Here is a 9,369-nt window from a genome sequence, read left to right as displayed (position 1 = left end):
ATTCTCTCCTGAGCGTATCCCAGTTAGTAACAACTGCTTCAAGTTGAGTGTAGTACCACTCCCTCACCTTTCTCTCAAGAGAAAACGGGAAGGCGGTTAGCAGAATAGAAGTCTCATCTGCACCGTGATGCCTAACAGTAGAACAAGCTGTCTGAAAATCCCTGAGGTGCTTTATAGGCTCCTGAGCAGGTAAGCCATGAAACTTAGTATCAAGTTGATTAGTGCAGTCTTTAGTTCAAAATCTACAACCAGATTTGGGTAACGCACTTGATATGGTTGCAGTGTAAAGTTTGGAGCTCCTGCTTCTTGGAAAGTGATCCTTTTGGGCTCCGCCATTTTACCTGCACGTGAATTAACCGAATCAGTAGTAGAGGAGTTAGTTTCCTCCTCAAATGGTGCTTCAGATTCGCTCTCAGATAAGACTGGTGAATTGGCAATAACCACTTCACCGCCCTCAGAGGGTAACCGACGCCGAGCTCGCCTAATACGTGAAACAGTTCTTTCAATTTCAGGATCAAATGCGGCTAAGCTCTGATCAGGCAGTGAACGCGTCATTCAATGAAAGAAACATAAATCTCATGGTAAAAATAAAACAAAATGAAAATAAATAAATTCTAACCAATAAATTAGCACACTGTTGCAACTCCTCGGCAACGGTGCCAAAAAATGACGTGGCGGAAAATGGCCGATTAAGAGTTTATACAGAAAACAGTGTTGCAAGTACAGTTCTTAACCGACTAAAATCCGCTTATCAATTTAGAAAAGAGTTGCCATAGAATTAAGAACAAAATACTGGGAGTATAAGTCCTAGGTCGTCTCCCAACGAGTTGACAAAAGAGTGCAGCTTATTGGTAAGAGGTTTTCCAAGAAATTTTTGAGTTTGAGAAACAGAAAAATAAATAATAGTGAATTTAAGCAGCGGAAATTAACGAGAGAATTTATATAATTCAAATAAAAGCCTTGATCGGGAGAAGATTAATTGGAAGTTCTATCCTTGTTGAATTTTTCCAAGTGTAATAATAAAAGGTTATTATTCTACTTGGTCATCCCTTACTTAATAAGGGAAAGTCAAGTAACTAACCAAGCAACCGTATCGCTCGGGTCCTAATCCTTTCTTAAGAAAGGATTAGAGTCAGAGACTAAAGAGTCAGCCAACAACTTCCAATTAAGATTAACACTTGAGTATTCAAACTCAAGGTTCTCCTTTTAATCAACTCCCAATCAAGTTAGAAAACTACTCCATTAACATGAATATAACTTTCACAGAATTCAAAAGGGAATAAAAGGAAGACATGATAAACAATAACTAAAAATTAATTAAAAGTAAAAATAGTTCTTTGCATTAATAAATTCCAAAATCATAAACATACTTATCCAAACAGGGTTAATGGGCAATAAAAAGAGTAAAGGAATAGGGAAACAAACTAGAATAATGAAGCTTCAATGGAGGTAATGACTCTTCTCAATATCCAAAGCAAAAGCAATAAAACTCTAAAAACTATGAATGTAAAGAAAACCTAGAGGAAGAAGAAGAATTCTCTCTCAGATTCAAAACTAAAACAAAAACTACGCGTAATGAGAATGTGTCTTGAGTCTCTGCTTGTCCCCTGGCTCTATTCTGTGTTTCTGGGCCAAAAATTGGGTCCAAACTCGGCCCAAAATTGCCTCCAACATTTTCTGCGATTTTTGCAGGTCGCGCATGTCACGCGTATGCGTCAGTCACGCGTACGCGTCTCTAGCCATCTTTGCGTATCACGCGTACGCGTCAGGTACGCGCACGCGTCGCTGTGCAAACTCGCTTTTCACGTGCACGCGTCAGGTACGCACACGTGTCGTTTCTCGCCAGTCAGCTCCTTAGTTTCTTGTGTTCCTTCCATTTTTGCAAGCTTCCTCTCCACCCTCTAAGCCATTCCTACCCTATAAAGCCTGAAAACACTTAACGCACAGATCACGGCATCGAATGGTATAAGGGAAATAAAAAATATATATAATTTAGATGTCTAGGAAGCAAGTTTTCAATCATAGAATAAAATTGGGAAGGAATTGTAAAATCATGCAAATCATATGAATAAGTGAGTAAAGAGTTGATAAAAACCACCCAAATTAGCACAAGATAAACCATAAAATAGTGGTTTATCAACCATGCTTTGTTAAGTGTCACAACTTAAATGTGACCAAATCTTTAATTAATTGCCACCCTCATAAAAGTGTGGTTATTGATCCTCTTAGGCTACGCTTTAGAAGCGTGACAATAAAAAGCATGGCGACAGTACTTTAAAAGTGTCACTGATGACTTGCATCATCTACCTCTTTCTCTTATCTAAAAGAAATTATAAAAAGAGCATAATCTCATTTAATCAATGCAATTTCATAAGTAAATAGTGAATATTATAGTACATTGCTTTGAAATGAGTTTTTGTTGAATTTCAGGTGAAAAGAGCAACAATAGAAGAAAGAAACAAGAAAAGGATGCTGGGTGTGTGAGCTGGGCGTGCCACTTGGTGCAAACGCCATCAAAGTGAATAGGCGTGGCACGCCAGTTGACAATTCCAGAAGGTAAAGTGAAAGAATTCTAATGGGTGTGCCACTTGACATCAAAGCTGTGGCATGCTAGTATCATTTTCCAGAGAAGAAATCCATGGAGCTCACTATGGGCGTGGCACACCAATGCCGGGCATGGCACGCCAGGGAGATAAAGCACAATGGGAGCGGCACGCCAAGGCTAAGCATGGCATGCCAGTTATAAACTCTAGAGAAGGGACAATGAGCTTTATTATGGGTGTGGTATGCCAGGGCCAGGCGTGGCACGCCTGTTATACTTTCCAGAGAGCACTTTTAAAGACCACAAGGGAGGCGTGGCGCGCCAGACTGGGCGTGGCACGCTAGCTCCATTATACACACTGGGCATGCCACTTGAGATCGAAGGCGTGGCACGCCAGTTCATTACTCCAGAGAAGGGAATTGAAGACCCAACACTGGGCGTGCCACTTGAGTTCTGGGCGTGGCACGCCAGATTAGCTCATGAGTAGGGCGTGCCAGTTGGGTTCGAAGGCGTGGCACGCCAACTTGGCTCGTGATTGGGGCATGCCACTTGAGTTCTAGGCATGGCATGCCAAGCTTGGATAAGCTCAACATTAAAATGGGCGTGCCACTTGAGCTTGGAGGCGTGGCACGCCAGTTCAAATGGGCAGAGAGGAATAGAAGGCTAAACAACACTGGGCGTGCCACTTGATGTTGAAGGCGTGGCATGCCAACCTTAATTTTGACTTGGGCATGCCACATGATGTCGAAGGCGTGGCACGCCAACTTTAGCACCCAAGGAGGAAGAACAAAGGGCGTGCCACTTGGGACTTAAGGCATGGCACGCTAAGACAAGGCAACCATGGGCGTGCCACTTGAATGCTGGGCGTGGCACGCTAGCTACTGAACCAAAGGGAGTCATGCATGCATCATAAAGGGTGTGGCATGCCACCTACTGGGCGTGGCACACCAGTGTTGTTTTCCAGAGAGGAAGGATGAGGTGCTTATTATGGGCGTGGCACGCCAGACCTAAGCGTGCCACGTTAGTTCAAGATTCTAGAGAAGAAGAACAAAGGGAAAAGCCTGGGCATGCCACTTGATGTCGAAGGCGTGGCACGCTAGGCTAACTGAGCAAAGGAGAGGCCCTGGACATGCCACTTGGTCTCGAAGGCGTGGCACGCCAGGTTAGTTGATGAAGAAGGCATGCCACTTGGGGAGCCAGGCATGGCACGCCAGGCATATGGTTCATTTTATGAGTTTTCCTTTTCCTTTCAGTTGTAATTTTCTCTTTTTCTTTTGTATTTTCTTAATTCTAGTGATAGGAGTAGTATAAGTAACCCCTAGAAGTACTGAAAAGGGGGTTGATTTGGCAAGTGGGATTGAATACTCAACTTTAGTTTTACTTTTGCACTTCATCTTCTCCATCTTTTGTACTTTTCTCTAAGCTATTAGTAGCTAAACTCCCTTTCATTGGGAGAGCGAGCTCTGTTGTACTTGATGGATTAATGATAGTAAATTTTTTCTTCTCTTCATCTTCTCTTTGATTTGCTAGAAGGAATTTTGTTCTTCATGCTAGTGTTCAATCATCTTGGAAAAGAGGTTGAATGCAAAATGGGTTTCATGGGAACCTTGGAAAAGGAAACATGAAACCATGCTTGAAATTCCTTCTCACACTTGAGTAGATCTGGGTTTTGGGATTGGATATGGTGACATATAATCCACCCACTATTTGGATCTATGAAGATGTGTGGTATAATCAGGGACCAAGCATATTTCTCTTCATGAGCAATTAGACCAAGGAATTGGCTGATTATCAAGATTTGAGAGATTGAATCACCAAGGAATTGGGGTTCAATCAATCATGATTGCCAAGAGGTCAATGAGTTGCATGATTGAAGATGTGATGATCTAGACCTAATCCAAAGAGAGCAACATCTCCTAATCCCAATGAACTTTCCCTATTCTTATCTTCCCTATTCTTTATAGCTTTCTTTAATTTCTGCTATTTCCCCATTCCAATTTACAATTAAATCATTTATGTTCCAGCACTTTACATTCTTGCCATTTACTTTCCTACACTCTATTGCTTTTCTTTACTTTTAAGTCATTTACGTTTCTGCTCATTTAGAATTCTACACTCAATAATCTCTATTGTTTAGCTTGACTAATTCACCCATTGATTAAAATTGTTCAAATATACCAATCTCTGTGAGATTCGACCCCACTCATAGTGGGTTATTACTTGACGATATTTGGTACGCTTGCCAAAGAACGGATTCATTTTATATGGGGAGTAAATTTTGGTCTTCAAGTTTTATGGCGCCGTTGCTGGGGATTGGTTTGAATTTGACAATGACTAAATTGATGGGTAGCTAGATTAAGCATTTTTTATTTACCTTGCTAGTTTCTTTTAATTTCAGTTTCTTATTTTCTTCTTTCCTTTAGCATTTGAATTTTTGTTGTTCATTGTGTATATTTCTATTTTAGCATACTAATCCACTAAGTGTTTGATCAATTGCACCAATTAAACTAACCATAAGTCTTAACAAGAGTGATTTCTTCACTTGTCTTTTGCTTGTTGCTTGCTGAATGTATGACATTTAGAAGAGGAGAAACTTCAACTTCTTTTGATAGTGAACCTGAAAGGACCTTTCTTAGATTAAGGGGGGAAGCAAGAGGCAAAGGGATAGTTGGAGAGGAAGCATTGGAGGAAGATTTGAACGTTACTATGGAGGAGGAGATACATAATCATATTGGGGAAGGTGCTGGTAACCATGTGGGGCAGCAGAGAAGAGTTTTAGGCTCTTACATCAACCCAAACCCAGGAAATTATGGAAGCAGCATTCTAAAACCAACCATCCATGCTAGTAATTTTGAGTTAAAACCCCAACTCATTACCCTTGTTCAAAACAGCTGCTCATTTGGAGGGAGTGCACAAGAAGACCCCAACCAATATCTAACCATATTTTTGAGAATTTATTATATAGTAAAGGCTAATGGTGTCCACCCGGACACCTATAAGCTGTTGCTGTTTCCTTTCTCTCTCAGAGATAAAGTATCAAAGTGGTTGGAATCATTTCCTAAGGAGAGTTTGACAACTTGGGAGGAAGTTGTGAACAAGTTCCTAGCAAGATTCTACCCTCCACAAAGAGTCAATAGGTTTAGAGCTGAGGTGCAAACCTTTAGACAACAAGATGGTGAAACTCTCTATGAGGCATGGGAGAGATACAAGGAGTTGACAAGAAAATGCCCTCCGGACATGTTCAATGAATGGGTACAGCTGCACATTTTCTATGAAAGGCTATCATATGAATAAAAAAAGGCCCTAAATCACTCTTCAGGAGGCTCACTCAACAAGAAGAAGACAATTGAAGAGGCCATAGACTTCATAGAAACTGTGGCCAACAATAAGTACTTTTATGCCTCTGATAGAAACCCAAAAAGAGGAGTGATTGAGCTCAACTCCATGGATGCTCTACTGGCTCAAAACAAGGTGATCACAGCTCAACTAGCAACTCTAACAAAGCAGATGGAGAAGAATCAAGTCTCAGTTGTCCAAGCTCAAGCACCTTCGTAAGAAGAAGATACACTAGAAGTTGAATGTGAAGGGGAGCAAGTCAACTATGTGAACAATTCCTCTAGATCACCATATGACCCTAATGCCAAAACATACAACCCAGGTTAGAAGAACCACCCAAATTTTGGGTGGAGAAACCAACAAAACCACAACCAAGATCACAAACCATACCACTCTAACCAATACAACCACAATCCTAACCATCAATCAAGCAATAATAGATCCTACCACAACTCACAAAATGCACCCTATCACTCCACCCAACAACTGTATAGCACCCACCCTCAAGATGCATCATCCTCAACCCTACAACCATGTGGTATTAGTAATAACTTTGCAAGATTGGAGGCTGCTATGGCACAACTGACAGAAAGTATTGCCACTGTTGCAAAGAGGCAATTGCAAGCTGAGAAATAGAAAGATGCAATCCAAGAGGAGGCTAGATCCAACATAAGAAACCAAGGGGCAGTAATTTCAAAACTGGAATCACAACCAAGAAGCTTATCCAAGCAAATTCCAATGCCCACACATACATTTCCCAGTGATACCATGGCCAACCCAATAGGAGAATGCAAGGCCATCACACTAAGAAGTGGGAAGGTGATGGAGGAGACATCAACAAGCCACAATTTGTAAGAAGAAGAAGCTACAAATGATTCAGAAACCAAGAAAGAAGAAGAGACACCTAAGCCAGCCCCACTCAAGCAAACCTTGAAGTCTTATGTTCCAAAGGCACCTTACCCACAAAGGCTGAGGAAAGATGGAAAGGACAGCCAATTTTCTAGGTTCTTGAAGATCTTTAAGAAGTTTCAAATCAACATACCTTTTGTTAAGGCATTAGAACAAATGCCACTCTATGCCAAGTTTCTAAAGGTGCTCATGAGAAGGAAAAGAAACTGGGGAGAAAAGGAAACTATGTTGCTCACTGAGGAATATAGTGCCATCATAAAAAAGAAGGTTCCTGGTGCACGAAATTGTGATCTCCAACAATGTCATTCAACTTGGTATGCGCATCTACTAACTCAGCACTTTCTTCACAACTCCACACAACTAACCAGCAAGTGCAATGGGTCGTCCAAGTAATAAACCTTACGTGAGTAAGGGTCGATCCCATGGAGATTGTTGGTATGAAGCAAGCTATGGTCATCTTGTAGATCTCAATTAGGCTGATTCAAATGGTTATGGAGTTTTCGAATATAAAGATAAATAAAACATGAAATAAAGATAGAAATACTTATGTAAATCATTGGTGGGAATTTCAAATAAGTGTATAGAGATGCTTTATCCCTGTTGAATCTCTGCAACATACTGCTTTCTTACTTTCAATCCTTCATACTCCTTTCCATGGCAAGCTGTATGTAGGGCATCACCGTTGTCAATGGCTACTTCCCATCCTCTCAGTGAAAAAGGTCTAAATGCTCTTGTCACAGCACGGCTAATCATCTGTCAGTTCTCGATCATGTCGGAATAGAATCTATTGATTCTTTTGCGTTTGTCATCACGCCCAACAATCACGAGTTTGAAGTTTGTCACAGTCATTCAATCCCTGAATCCTACTCGGAATACCACATACAAGGTTTAGACTTTTTGGATTCTCAAGAATGACCACCAAAGGGTTCTAGCTTATACCACGAAGATTCTGATTAAGGAATCCAAGAGACACACACTCGATCTAAGGTAGAACGGAAGTGGTTGTCAGTCACGCGTTCATGAGGATAGGATGATGATGAGGGTCACGGATCATCACATCCATCAGGTTGAAGTGCAACGGATATCTTAGAACAAGAATAAGCTGAATTGAAGAGAAAATAGTAGTAATTGCATTAAAACTCGAGGTACAGCAGAGCTCCCCACACCCTTAGTCTATGGTATCTAGAAACTCCCCCGTTGAAAATACATAAGTGATCAAGGTTCAGGCATGGCCGAATGGCCAGCCCCCATAAATGTGATCAAAGGATCATAAGGTGAAAAAAAATAATCCAAAGATGTCTAATACAATAGTTAAATGTCCTATTTATACTAGACTAGCTACTAAGGTTTACAGAAATAAGTAATTAATGCAGAAATCCACTTTTGGGGCCCACTTTAGTGTGTGCTTGGGCTGAGCTTGAGCTTTACACGTGCAGAGGCTTCTTTTGGAGTTAAACGCCAAGTTGTAACATGTTTTTGACGTTTAACTCTGGTTCGTGACGTGTTTCTGGCGTTTGACTCTAGAATGCAGCATGAAACTGGCGTTGAACGCCAGTTTGCGTCATCTTGATTTGAATAAAGGATGAACTATTATATATTGATGGAAAAATCTGAATGTCTACTTTTCAACCCCGTTAAGAGCGCGCCATTTGGAATTTTGTAGCTCCAGAAAATCTATTTCGAGTGCAGGGAGGTCAGAATCCAATAGCATCAGCAGTCCTTTGTCAGCCTTCTATCAGACTTTTGCTCAGGTCCTTCAATTTCAGCCAGAAAATACCTTAAATCATAGAAAAACACACAAACTCATAGTAAAGTCTAGAAATGTAAATTTTGCATAAAAACTAATGAAAACATCCCTAAAAGTAGATAGATCCTACTAAAAACTACCTAAAAACAATGCCAAAAAGCGTATAAATTATCCGCTCATCACAACACCAAACCTAAATTGTTGCTTGTCCCCAATCAACTGAAAATCAAATAGGATAAAAAGAAGAGAATATACTATAAATTCCAAAATATCAATGAATATTAGTTCTAATTAGATGAGCGGGACTTGTAGCTTTTTACTTCTAAACAGTTTTGGCATCTCACTTTATTTCTTGAAGTTTAGAATGATTTGCATCTATAGGAACTCAGACTTCAGATAGTGTTGATTAATTCTCTTAGTTAAGTATGTTGATTCTTGAACACAACTACTTTTATGAGTCTTGGCCGTGGCCCTAAGCACTTTGTTTTCCAATATTACCACCGGATACATAAATGCCACAGACACATAACTGGGTGAAACTTTTCAGATTGTGACTCAGCTTTGCTAAAGTCCCCAGTTAGAGGTGTCCAAAGCTCTTAAGCACACTCTTTTTGCTTTGGATCACGACTTTAACCACTCAGTCTCAAGCTTTTCACTTGGACCTGGATGCCACAAGCACATGGTTAGGGACAACTTGATTTAGCCGCTTAGGCTTGGATGTATTTCCTTGGGCCCTCCTATCCATTGAGGCTCAAAGCCTTGGATCCTTTTTACAATTGCCTTTTGGTTTTAAGGGCTATTGGCTTTTTCTGCTTGCTTTTTCTTTTTCTTTCTA

General features: G+C 40.6%; 1 non-coding gene across 1 annotated transcript; it reads right to left on the bottom strand.

The window, feature by feature from the left end:
- Positions 1-5,677: 5,677 nt before the first annotated feature.
- On the bottom strand, positions 5,678-5,784 carry LOC127747818 (small nucleolar RNA R71). Its single transcript, XR_008009765.1, has one exon. It is a non-coding gene; the product is annotated as a small nucleolar RNA R71 (small nucleolar RNA).
- Positions 5,785-9,369: the final 3,585 nt, after the last annotated feature.

Source organism: Arachis duranensis, chromosome 5, assembly GCF_000817695.3.
Source record: "Arachis duranensis cultivar V14167 chromosome 5, aradu.V14167.gnm2.J7QH, whole genome shotgun sequence".
Classification (NCBI taxonomy): domain Eukaryota; kingdom Viridiplantae; phylum Streptophyta; class Magnoliopsida; order Fabales; family Fabaceae; genus Arachis; species Arachis duranensis.
The sequence above is the reverse complement of the archived record's forward strand: the minus strand, read 5'-3'. Positions and strand labels throughout refer to the sequence as shown.